This window comes from Delphinapterus leucas, chromosome 12 (assembly GCF_059928025.1).
Source record: "Delphinapterus leucas isolate spDelLeu-1000000601 "Yukka" chromosome 12, BTC_Dleu_Yukka2, whole genome shotgun sequence".
Taxonomy (NCBI): domain Eukaryota; kingdom Metazoa; phylum Chordata; class Mammalia; order Artiodactyla; family Monodontidae; genus Delphinapterus; species Delphinapterus leucas.
This window is the reverse complement of record NC_143140.1, coordinates 73,981,590-73,994,140: the sequence shown is the minus strand read 5'-3', so window position 1 is coordinate 73,994,140 and position 12,551 is coordinate 73,981,590.

Here is a 12,551-nt window from a genome sequence, read left to right as displayed (position 1 = left end):
AGGATTAAGATTAAACACAGTAATTACCCCAGTGTGATAAGGAGTAAATGAAACTAAGTTATTTCAAAGTCCTTTTATTGTCTAGAATGAGATAAAGGTGTAAATGTATATTAGAATTTGATCAGTGAATAATGCATATAGTTATGCTTAGAATTATCTATAAAAGAATAGTAAAAATTCAAGGGAATTTACAAGGGAAAACGAAATAGTAGAAGTAATTAAACTGAAACAGAGTTCTTCAGTCTTTACTGTATTGACATTTTTTTTTTTTTTCCCTGTATGCAGGCCTCTCACTGTTGTGGCCTCTCTTGTTGCAGAGCACAGGCTACAGACGCGCAGGCTCAGCGGCCATGGCTCACGAGCCCAGCCGCTCTGCGGCATTAGGGATCCTCCCGGACCGGGCACGAACCCGTGTCCCCTGCATCGGCAGGCGGACTCCCAACCACTGCGCCACCAGGGAAGCCCACTGTATTGACATTTTGAGACAGATAATTCTTAAGTGTTCTGTGCATTGTAAGATGTTTAATAGCATCCCTGACCTCTACTTAATAGTTGCCAGTACCATCTTCCCCGACAAGGTAAGATAAAGAGTCTCTAGATATTGCCATTTGTTCCCTGGGGGGCAAAATCACCCCCATTTAAGTACCTTTGAACTAAGAAAAACAGTACAGCTAAGGGAAGGGTATATAGAAATATTGGACAGATAGAAAATAAATAATAATATGGCAGATTTAATCTGAAATAATTTATATTAAGTGTAAACAGGTAGACTTCCACTGCTAAGTAAAATGAAACAGGTGCTGACAGCCATGTTTGGCTGATACAACTGAATCACCATAGGAATACCAAATATAAGGTCAGTTTTCCCCATAGGCTATTTGGTGAATTCTGGGCTTTAAAGGACAATGAGTGATACAGAGTTGGTAAGGCAGAGAGGATCTCCTCCATCACTAGGTACTTAGTGGACAAAGTCCTGCTAGAGGGAGAAGACCTGTAAAAAATAGAGGGAAATTTTAACCTATGTGAGAGAGAGAGAGGCTGAAGAGCCAATCTCAAAATATCCATGTGACAGAATTTTTAGTGCTGAGGGAGTGCTGAGGATATAGACTTTCTAAGCTCTCAATCAAAAATCCAAGGAAAATCATGCTTGAGGAATAAGACAAACTAGTGGAGAGCAAGTTCTTCCCCTGCTCAAAACATGATTTTATTTAGGTATGAGATCTTTCTAACATATGGAAAAGGGGACACTCACTGGTGGAAGTTAGCCACTCATTTCTTTCATACACAATACCTAGGGCACAGTGTAAATTTGCTAGACATAAAAAGGCAGAAAACTGACATTGATAAGGGTGAAAAAAAACAGTTATAGCAGACACACAGACAAATCAGTTATTGAAGTTGGGAAATAAGGACCATAAAAATAACTGTGGGGACTTCCCTGGTGGTACAGTGGGTAAGAATCTGCCTGCCAATGCAGGGGACACGGGTTCGAGCCATGGTCCAGGAAGATCCACATGCTGCAGAGCAGCTAAGCCCGTGTGCCGCAACTACTGAAGCCCGCACGCCTAGAGCCCGTGCTTCGCAACAAGAGAAGCCACTGCAATGAGAAGCCTGCGCATCGCAAGGAACAGTAGCCCCTGCTCGCTGCAACTAGAGAAAGCCCCGCACAGCAATGAAAACCCAACACAGCCAAATATAAATAAATAAATAAATAAATAAATAAATAAACTGTGATTAAATATATAATACATGTAAGAATTCTATACTGACAACTCATTTTTGAGAGAAATTTAAGACTAAATGAGTGAAAAGATACATTTTATTCATGGTTTTAATGATTAAATATCATGGTGGAAATTCTTCCCAAGTTGATCTTTAGATCTAATGCCATCTATATTAAAATTAAAGCAGTATTTTTAAAATAAAAGTCGACACACTTATTCTAAAATATATATGGAAAATAGAAGACCTAGAACAGCTATAACAGTTTTGCAAAAGCAAACGCAAGTCAGAGATCTTACTTTGAGTGCAGGACTTACCACAATGCTAAAAAGTAAATCATGACAATATGTCATTGGCCCAAGGATAGACATACTGATTAATGAAACAGAATAAAACATCTAGAAGTAGATACACATATATTGTCAAGTGATCCTAGAGAAGAACACCAATGTAATCCCAGTGATGAAATGGGACTGGAAATGGTTGTCCAGGCAAAGAAAGTGAATCTTAGCCTAGCATCATAACTCATGATTCACACCATACACAAAAATTAATTTGAGATGTATCAATGTTTTGCATGTAAAAAACTGACCATAGTGCTTCTAATAAAAAGTAAATGTAATGCCTGTATATTGTGTTGATTTAGCTAAACTAGAAACACATTTCCAGAATTCTCTTTTCTGCACAGTTCTGAATTAGCATGGGCTACAATTGATATTTCGTGAGACTTGGAAGGTAAAAATAAAGCAGGTATCATATTTCTTTGTTACTCGGCAATTTTGGCCAAGGCATCAGGTGCTATTGCATCGTATGTGCATTTTCATGTATCTTCTGTCTCCTTGTTGGCCAGGGACAGCAGCTAGGCCCTAGCTCCTCTAGACCCCACAAAGGTTAGTATGACCCCTTAAGTCTTTGGCTGAGTACTATGAACCTTTTTCTCTCTCTCCGTCTCAGAAGTTCAGGCACAGCAGATGAAAAGATCATTAAACTTGATTATATAGTAATAGAATCTCTCTAAACTGACACACAAAGAGCAAAATCCTGAGAAAAAATAAAAGAGATCACTTGGAAAGTATCTAGCGTGTGTGTGTGTGTGTGTGTGTGTGTGTGTGTGTGTGTGTGAGAAAGACTCAAGGTAGCTACCATGATCCCCACTTCCTGGTGTTCATACCTTTGTGTGATCTTATCCCATAAGTGTGAGCAGGGCATATGACTAGCTTCTAACCAGTCAGTTATGGCAAAGGTGATGGGATGTATATGATTATATGTGTGTGATTATGTGATTACATTACATGAGATTGTATTGCCTTTCTTTCTGGAATCCCTCATTTCCTTGCTGGCTTTGAGGAAACAGTCAGCCATGCTAAAGAACACCAAGTGGCCGGGAACTACAAGCAGCTTTTAGGATCTTAAGGTGGTCTTCAACTGACAGCCAACAGAAAAATAAAACCTTTAGTCTGAAAGCCATGGTGGAGTGAATTCTTCCAATAACTTGGATGAGCTTGGCAGTAGATCCTTCCCTAGTCAAGCATTTCGATGAGACCCCCCCCGCCGCAAGCTGAGTCTGACACCTTAAACTGCAACTTTGCATAGGAGGCACCTAAGTTTTACCAGGATTCCTGACATGCAGAAACAGAATATAAGTGTGTATTGTTTCAAGCTGCTAAATTTGTGGTAATATTGTTATACAGCAATAGACAACTAATATAATGTGGGAAAGATGCTGATCCATTGTCTTATCTGATTGTCTATCTCAAATAAAACTCTCCTTCTCTTTAAGTAAAATTTAAAAATGTGCTATTTTGATCCAAACACAATTAATTAAATAACAGAAATATCTGGGAAATGTCCAAATATTTCTAAATTAATCATCAAAATTAAGTTAATCAATAGCTTTCATAATTAACCTTAGGTCAAATTTTAAAAATCACAAGAATCATGAGAAATGAATGAAAGTGAACGCAAAGCATAACAAAATATGTGAGATGAATTAAAAATTGGTGTTAGACATTTATAGCATTAAATACTTATTTGAAAAATAAAAGAAATGTCTGAAAGCAATGATCAAAGCTTCTATTTAAGAAGTTGCAGGGGCTTCCCTGGTGGCGCAGCGGTTAAGAATCTGCCTGCCAATGCAGGGGACACAGGTTCGATCCCTGGCCTGGGAAGATGCCATATGCCGCGGAGCAACTAAGCCAGTACGCCACAACTACTGAGCCTGCACTCTAGAGCTCGCGAACCACAACTACTGAGCCTGTGTGCCACAACTATTGAATCCTGTGTGCCCTAGAGCCCGTGCTCCACAACAAGAGAAGCCACCACAATGAGAAGCCCACGGACCTCAACGAAGAGTAGCCCCCGCTTACCGCAACTAGAGAAAGCCAGCGCAGCAGCAAAGCCCCAACGCAGCCAAAAATAAATAAATACATTTAAAAAAAATTGGAAAAAAAAAGTTGGAAAGGTTATAGTCATATTTACATCTGTATATCTACCTATATACCTACGTACTTACCTCCTTACCTGTATACCTTTCTATCTTCCGTCTACCATTTCTGAGTAAGGATTCAGACTACTGAAAGAATATTCAAAACAATAGCTATGGTAGTCCATTTCCTCACATTTTCCTTTGTAGTAGGCATGCTTTGCCTTCAAAAGAATGGGCAATATTTGGTTAATTTCAATGCAGCTGAGTTTTGTTCCTGAATTCTAGGGGGACAAAGTATCAGAGAGTGTTATTTCATGGTTAGCTTTTCCTGTAATCCCTCTGGTAAGCTTTTCTGTGGCAAGTGAATCATGTAAACATTCCATTGCTGGCAGGCATTCGCCGTAGTTCCTTGTGCTTCTAATTTATTGAACTGTGTCTTCTTCAGCAGCACCTTATGAGAGCTACAGCATTAATCAAAGCTACCCTGTCAGGGCCTTATACCACCAGCATTTGTTCAGCATTGTTATCAACTCTTGTTTTATGGAAGATTAGATATAATGTTTTTCAGGGCTCTGTGATACTATAATTTAAATGAATATAAAAATTATAACTGTCTCCAGCCTACCACCATTTCTTAACAGTCTTAATCCAAAAAAATATTATGACCTATGTACTAATGTTATGTACAAGAGCTGTTGTCAGGCACAAATGGAAACTTACCAAATATTTTTAAATAACTTAAATATTGAATTATTTGTTACTGTCTACTGTGAGCAAACTTTGGAGTAGTTTAATATACTAACCTTGTGTACTATTTTTGTAGCTTCTGATATGATCATCAGAAAAGCTGCATATTTATTTGGGTCTATATGTTTAAGACTATAGTTATGCTGAACACAATACTTATAAGTATACTTATAAGTATATATATATAACTATACTGTTATATATATATAATATATATATGTTATATATATATAGTTATATATATATAACTATACTGAACTTTATGAGAATTCTTGATGCCTTCACAAATGTAAGGCATAATTGTTGTCAGAAGTATAATTGAATTAATGAATCCTAGTGACTGATACTGTGGTATTTTGGTATTAATATCAAAGGGTAAAGTGAAAAGATATTGCTATGAAAAATTTTAAAAATATGCTTGGGACCTGGACAAAGACAGCTTAGTGAAGGACATGAGTAGATTTAAAAGTTTTGGAAAGAAAAAGGTGGCAGATTTTATAAAACAAAGTAAGTATAAGAGTAAACAGAACAAAACTGTAAGTTAAAAATGACCTAGAGTTTCTAGTTTCGTGTTTATTAATTTTTTTCTCCATCATTGTTAGTAAGCTTAGGGCAGAAGAAATTTGAAGAGGGAGAAAACATATTAAAACTGTGAGAATCTTATAGACAGAGTGCCAGTGAATGTTCTCTTTAAATACATTCAGCTATGGAAAGTATTTCATAATATTCTGTAAGCAGTATTTCTATGTGGCTTTTAAATATGCCCAGTAATTGTTCATTGATTTGTTTCTTAGGTAAGGAAAAAAAAAGATTAATTATTAGAAAAATACATTTTTTCTTAAACATTTCATTGAATATAGCATACATAAAGGAAATCATAAAATTATAATGTATAGCTTGATAAATTTTCAGTAAGTGAACACATTCATAAAACCAACACACAAAATAATATCAGAACATTACTATGTTCTTTCCCCCAATGATAAACACCATCCTGCATTCTAACACCAAAAGTTACTCTTGCCTAATTATGAGCATTATGTAAATGAAATCATAATAGACATTCATATGTGTCTGGTTTCTTTTGCTTAATATTTTTGAGATTTATCTAAGTTGTTGTATGTAATTATGGTTCATTCATTTAAAATTCCTCGTTGTAGTATACTGTATGCACATAACACAATTTTTATATTCTTTTTGGTGGTGTGTGAAATACTTGGTTGTTCCAGGTTTTGCCTACTACAAATAGTGCTGCTATTACTTGCATTTTGGTGCAAAATGTACTCATTTCTGTTGGTTTTATATATTGGAGGGAAATTCCTGAGTAGTAGGTTATGTATTTATTATTTAGCTTTTGTAGATACTGAATTTTCTAAAATGGTTGTACCAATTTAAATTCCTATAGCCATGTTAGAGAGTATCTGTAGTCATTCTGGAGTGTATAAAAAGGTCCATTGGTGATTTTAACTTGCAGTTACCTGATACTCATTGATTTCAATATTTTTCTTGTATTTATTTCATACATTTATTTTAGATTCAATATTTTTTTTTTTTAGTGGAGTGCATGTTCATTCTTTCCTTGATTTCTACTAGGTATCTGCCCTTTTCTTTTTGATTTTTGAGAATTTTTATATACTCAGGATACATATCCTTTGTTATATGTATTGAAAATATCTTCCCCTCTGGCTTCACTTTAACTCTACTAATATTTTCTTATTTTTTTAGTAAGCTTTTTATTTTGGAAAAAATTCAGCTTACAGGAAAGTTGTAAAGATAGTTCTCAGTTTCCCCTAGTTATCATTTCATATAACCCTAGTATATTTGTCAAAACCAAGAAACCAATATTGACAGATTATTATTAACTATACTTCAAGCTTTATTTGGATTTCACCAGTTTTTCCGTTACTGTCCTAGTTCTATTCTAGGATCCAATCCAGGGTACCATATTGCATGCCTCCTTTGTTTCTTCAGGTCTGTGACACTTTCTCAGTCTTTACTTGTTTTTCATATGTTAAGAGTTTTGAATACTGTACTGGCCAAGTATTTTCTAGAATATCTATCAAACTGGGTTGGTCTGATGTTTCTCTTAAATAGTTACAAAATTTTTCTCTTGTGATAAGAACTTTTCATATTTACTCTCCCACCAGTTTCCAGATATGCAATACAGTGTTACTAACTACAGTCGCCATGCTGTAAATTGCATCCCCTGACTTTATTTTATGTAATTGGAAGTTTGTACCTTTTGACCCCCTTTACTATTTAAGGCAATGGATGTTAACCAGACTTATTGTGGTTATCAATTAGCAATGTATACAACTATCAAATCACTATGTTGCACACCTGAAACTAATGTTATATATCAATCACGCCTCAACTAAAAAAGAAAGAAAAAAAATGAAGATGAAATAAAGAAATGTTAACAGAAATAATAAATGAGGAAAGTTTTTACCAGACAACCTGCAACTCTATTAAATATTAAAAGAATTTCTTCTGGAAGAAGAAAAATGATTCCGGATGGAAACGTGGATAGAGAGAGAGAGAGAGGGAGAGAGAGAGAGAGAGAGAGAGAGAGAGAGAGAGAGAGAGAGAGAGAGATCTGTAGATATACACATGTAGTGGCATTATAATTTTTCAAATCAGAGTATGATAATTAAAAATGCTTGTTGTAAACCCAGCACTAAGAATAAAATAGATGTAGTTTATAAATCTACAGCAAATTTAAAACTGGAATTAGAAGAATTATGTAATAAAGAGGTGTGACATTCCCACAACTTAAGATATCTACAATCCTGAGTTTTCTTATCATTCCCTTGCTTTATTTTTTTAATACGTCTTTATTGGAGTATAATTGCTTTACAATGTTGTGTTAGTTTCTGCTGTACAACAAAGTGAATCAGCTATATGCATACATATATCCCCATATCCCCTCCCTCTTGAGCCTCCCTCCCACGCTCTGTATCCCACCACTCTAGGTCATCACAAAGCACTGAGCTGATCTCCCTGTGCCATGCAGCAGCTTCCAACTAGCTATCTATTTTACATTAGGTAGTGTATGTATGTCAGTGCTACTCTCTTCCCAGCCTCCCCTTCCTCCCATGTCCTCAAATCCATTGTCAACATCTGCATCTTTATTCCTGCCCTACCACTAGGTTCATCAGTAACATTTTTCTAGATTCCATATGTATGTGTTAACATACGGTATTTGTTCTTCTCTTTCTGAATTACTTCACTCTGTATGACAGACTCTAGGTCCATCCACCTCACTACAAATAACTCAATTTCATTTCATTTTATGGCTGAGTAATATTCCATTGTATATATGTGGAACATCTTCTTTACCCACTCATCTGTTGATGGACATTTAGGTTGTTTCCATGTCCTGGCTATTGTAAACAGTGCTGCAATGAACATTGGGGTACATGTGTCTGTTTGAATTATGGTTTTCTCAGGGTATATACCCAGTAGTGGGGCTGCTGGGTCATATGGTAGTTTTATTTTTAGTTTTTAAGGAATCTCTGTACTGTTCTCCATAGTGGATGTATCAATTTACATTCCCACCAACAGTGCGGGAGGGTTCCCTTTTCTCCACACCCTCTCCAGCATTTATTGTTTGTAGATTTTTTGATGATGGCCATTCTGACCGACAGGAGGTGATACCTCATTGTGGTTTTGATTTGCATTTCTTTAATGATTAGTGATGTTGAGCATATTTCCATGTGTTCGTTGGCCATCTGTATGTATTCTTTGGTGAAATGTCTGTTTAGGTCTTCCATCCATTTTTGGATTGGGTTGTTTGTTTTTTCTTGGTATTGAGCTGCATGAGCTGTTTGTATCTTTTGGAGATTAATCCTTTGTCCCGTGCCTCATTTGAAAATATTTTCTCCCATTCTGAAAGTTGCCATTTTGTCTTTTTTATGGTTTTGTTTGCTGTGCAAAAGCTTTTAAGTTTCATTAGGTCCCATTTGTGCAAAAGCTTTTAAGTTTCATTAGTTCCCATTTGTTTAGTTTTGTTTTTATTTCCATTACTCTAGGAGGTGGGTCAAAAAGGATCTTGCTGTGATTTATGTCACAGAGGGCTCTGCCTATGTTTTCCTCTAAGAGTTTTATATTTTCTGGCCTTACATTTAGGTCTTTAATCCATTTTGAGTTTATTTTTGTGTATGGTGTTAGAGAGTGTTATAATTTCATTCTTTTACATGTAGCTGTCCAGTTTTCCCAGCACCACTTCCTGAAAAGGCTATCTTTTCTCCATTGTGTATTCTTGCCTCCTTTGTCAAAGATAAGGTGACCATATGTGCATGAGTTTAATTCTGGGCTTTCTATTCTGTTCCATTCACCTATATTTCTGCTTTTATGCAAGTACCATACTGTGTTGATTATTGTAGCTTTGTAATATAGTCTGAAGTCAGGGAGCCTGATTCCTCCAGCTTCCTTTTACTTTCTCAAGATTGCTTTTGCTATTAGGGGTCTTTTGTGATTCCATAAAAATGTAAACTTTTTTGTTCTATTTCTGTGAAAAATGCCTTTGGTAATTTGATAGGGATTGCATTGAATCTGTAGGTTGCTTTGGGTAGTATAGTCATTTTCACAACATTGATTCTTCGAATCCAAGAACATGGTATATCTTTCCATCTGTTAATATTGTCTTTGATTTCTTTAATCAGTGTCTTCTAGTTTTTTGCATACAGTTCTTTTGCCTTCTTAGGTAGGTTTATTCCTAGGTATTTTATCCTTTTTGTTGCACTGGTAAATTTCCCTTTCTGATTTTTAATTGTTAGTGTTTAGGAATTCAAGAGAGTTCTGAGCATTAATTTTGTACCCTGCTACTTTACCAAATTCATTGATTAGCTCTAGTAGTTTTCTGTAGCATCTTTAGGATTCTCTATTTATAGAATCATGTCATCTGCAAACAGTGATAGTTTTACTTCTTCCTTTCCAATTTGGATTCCTTTTATTTCTTTTTATTCTCTGATTGCCATGGTTAAAACTTCCAAAACTGTTGAATAATAGTGGTGAGAGTGGGCAGCCTTGTTTTGTTCCTGATCTTAGAGAAAATGGTTTCAGTTTTTCAACATTGAGAATGATGTTGGCTGTGGGTTTGTCATATATGGCCTTTATTATGTTGAGGTAGGTTCCCTCTGTGCTCACTTTCTGAAGAGTTTTTATTATAAATGCATGTTGAATTTTGGCAAAAGCTTTTTCTGCATCTATTGAGATGATCATATGGTTTTTCTCCTTCAATTTGTTAATATGGTGTATCACATTGATTGATTTGCGTATATTGAAGAATCCTTGCATTCCTGGGATAAATCCCCCTTGATCATGTTGTATGATCCTTTTAATGTGCTGTTGGATTTTGTTTGCTAGTTATTTTGTTGCGGATTTTTGCATCTATGTTCAACAGTGATAGTGGTCTGTAATTTTCTTTTTTTGTGTGACATCTTTGTCTGGTTTTGGTATCAGGATGATGGTGGCCTCAAAGAATGAGTTTGTGAGTGTTCCTCCCTGTGCTATATTTTGGAAGAGTTTGAGAAGGATAGGAGGCTCTTTTCTAATTGTTTGATACAATTCGCCTATGAAGCCATCTGGCTCTGGGCTTTTGTTTGTTGGAAGATTTTTAATCACAGTTTCAATTTCAGTGCTTGTGATTGGTCTGTTCATATTTACTGTTTCTTCCTGGTTCAGTCTTGGAAGGGTGTGCTTTTCTAAGAATTTGTCCATTTCTTCCTAGTTGTCCATTTTCTTGGCATATAGTGGCTTGTGGCAGTCTCTCATGTTCCTTTGTATTTTTATGGTGTCAGTTGTTACTTCTCCTTTTTTGTTTCTAATTCTGTTGATTTGAGTCTTTTCCATTTCTCTCCTGATGAGTCTGGCTAATGGCTTATCAATTTTGTTTATCTTCTCAAAGAACTGCTTTTAGTTTTATTGATCTTTGCTATTGTTTCCTTCATTTCTTATTAATTTATTTCTGATCTGATCTTTCTGATTTCTTTCCTTCTGTTAACTTTGGGTTTTTTTGTTCTTCTTTCTCTAATTGCTTTATGTATAAGGTTAGGTTGTTTATATGAGATTTTTCTTGTTTCTTGAGGGAGGATTTTATCGCTCTAGAGTTCCCTCTTAGAACTGCTTTTGCTGCATCCCATAGGTTTTGGGTCATTGTGTTTTCCTTGTCATTTGTTTCTAAGTATTTTTTGTTTTCCTCTTTGATTTCTTCAGTGATCTCTTGGTTATTTAGTAGCATGTCATTTAGCCTCCATGCATTTGTATTTTTTACAGTTTTTTCCTTTTATTGATATCTAGTCTCATAGCATTGTGGTTTGAAAAGATGCTTGGTATGATTTCAATTTTCTTAAATTTACCTAGGCTTCCTTTGTGACCCAAGATGTGTCCTATCCTGGAGAGTGTTCCGTGTGCACTTCAGAAGAAAGTGTATTCTGTTGTTTTTGGATGGAATGTCCTATAAATATCAATTAAGTCCATCCGGTCTAATGTGTCATTTAAAGCTTGTGTTTCCTTATTCAGTTTCTGCTTGGATGATATGTCCATTCGTGTAAGTGTGGTGTTAAAGCCCCCTACTAGTATTGTGTTCATGTCAATTTCCCCTTTTATGGCTGTTAGCATTTGCCTTATGTATTAAGGTGCTCCTATGTTGGGTGCATAAATATTACAATTGTTATATCTTCTTCTTGGATTGATCCCTTGATCATTACTTAGTGTCCTTCCTTGTCTCTTGTGACAGTCTTTATTTTAACGTCTATTTTGTCTGATATGAGTATTGCTACTCCAGCTTTCTTTTGATTTCCATTTGCATGGAATATCTTTTTCCATCCCATCACTTTCAATTTGTATGTGTACCTAGGTCTGAAATGGGTCTCTTGTAGACAGTGTATATACGGGTCTTGTTTTTGTATCTGTTCAGCTAGTCTATGTCTATTGGTTGAAGCATTTAATCCATTCACATTTAAAGTAATTATTGACATATATGTTCCTATTACCATTTTTTAAATTATTTTGGTTTGCTTTTGTAGGTCCTTTTCTTCTCTTGTGTTTCCTGCTTAGAGAGGTTCCTTTAGCATTTGTTGTAGAGATGGTTTGGTGGTGCTGAATTCTCTTAGCTTTTGCTTGTCTATAAAGCTTTTTACTTCTCTGTCGAATCTGAGTGAGATCTTTGCTGGGTAGAGTAATCTTGGTTGTAGGTTTTTTCCCTTCATCATTTTAAATATATCCCTCCACTCCCTTCTGGTCTGCAGAGTTTCTGCTGAAAAATCAGCTGATAACCTTATGGGGATTCCCTTTTATATTATTTGTTGCCTTTCCTGTGCTGCTTTTAATACTTTTTCTTTGTATTTAATTTTTGATAGTTTGATTAATATGTGTCTCGTCATGTTTCTCCTTGGGTTTATCCACTATGGGACTCTCTACACTTCCTGGACTTGATTGGCTATTTCTTTTCCCATGTTAGGGAAGTTTTCAACTATCATCTGTTCACATATCTTCTCAGACCCTTTCTTTTTTCTCTTCTTCCTCTGTGACCCCTATAATTTGTACGTTGGTACGTTTAATGTTGTCCCAGAGGTCTTTGAGATTGTCCTCAATTCTTTTCATTCTTTTTTAGTTATTCTGATCCATGGCAGTTATTTCCAGTATTTTATCTTCC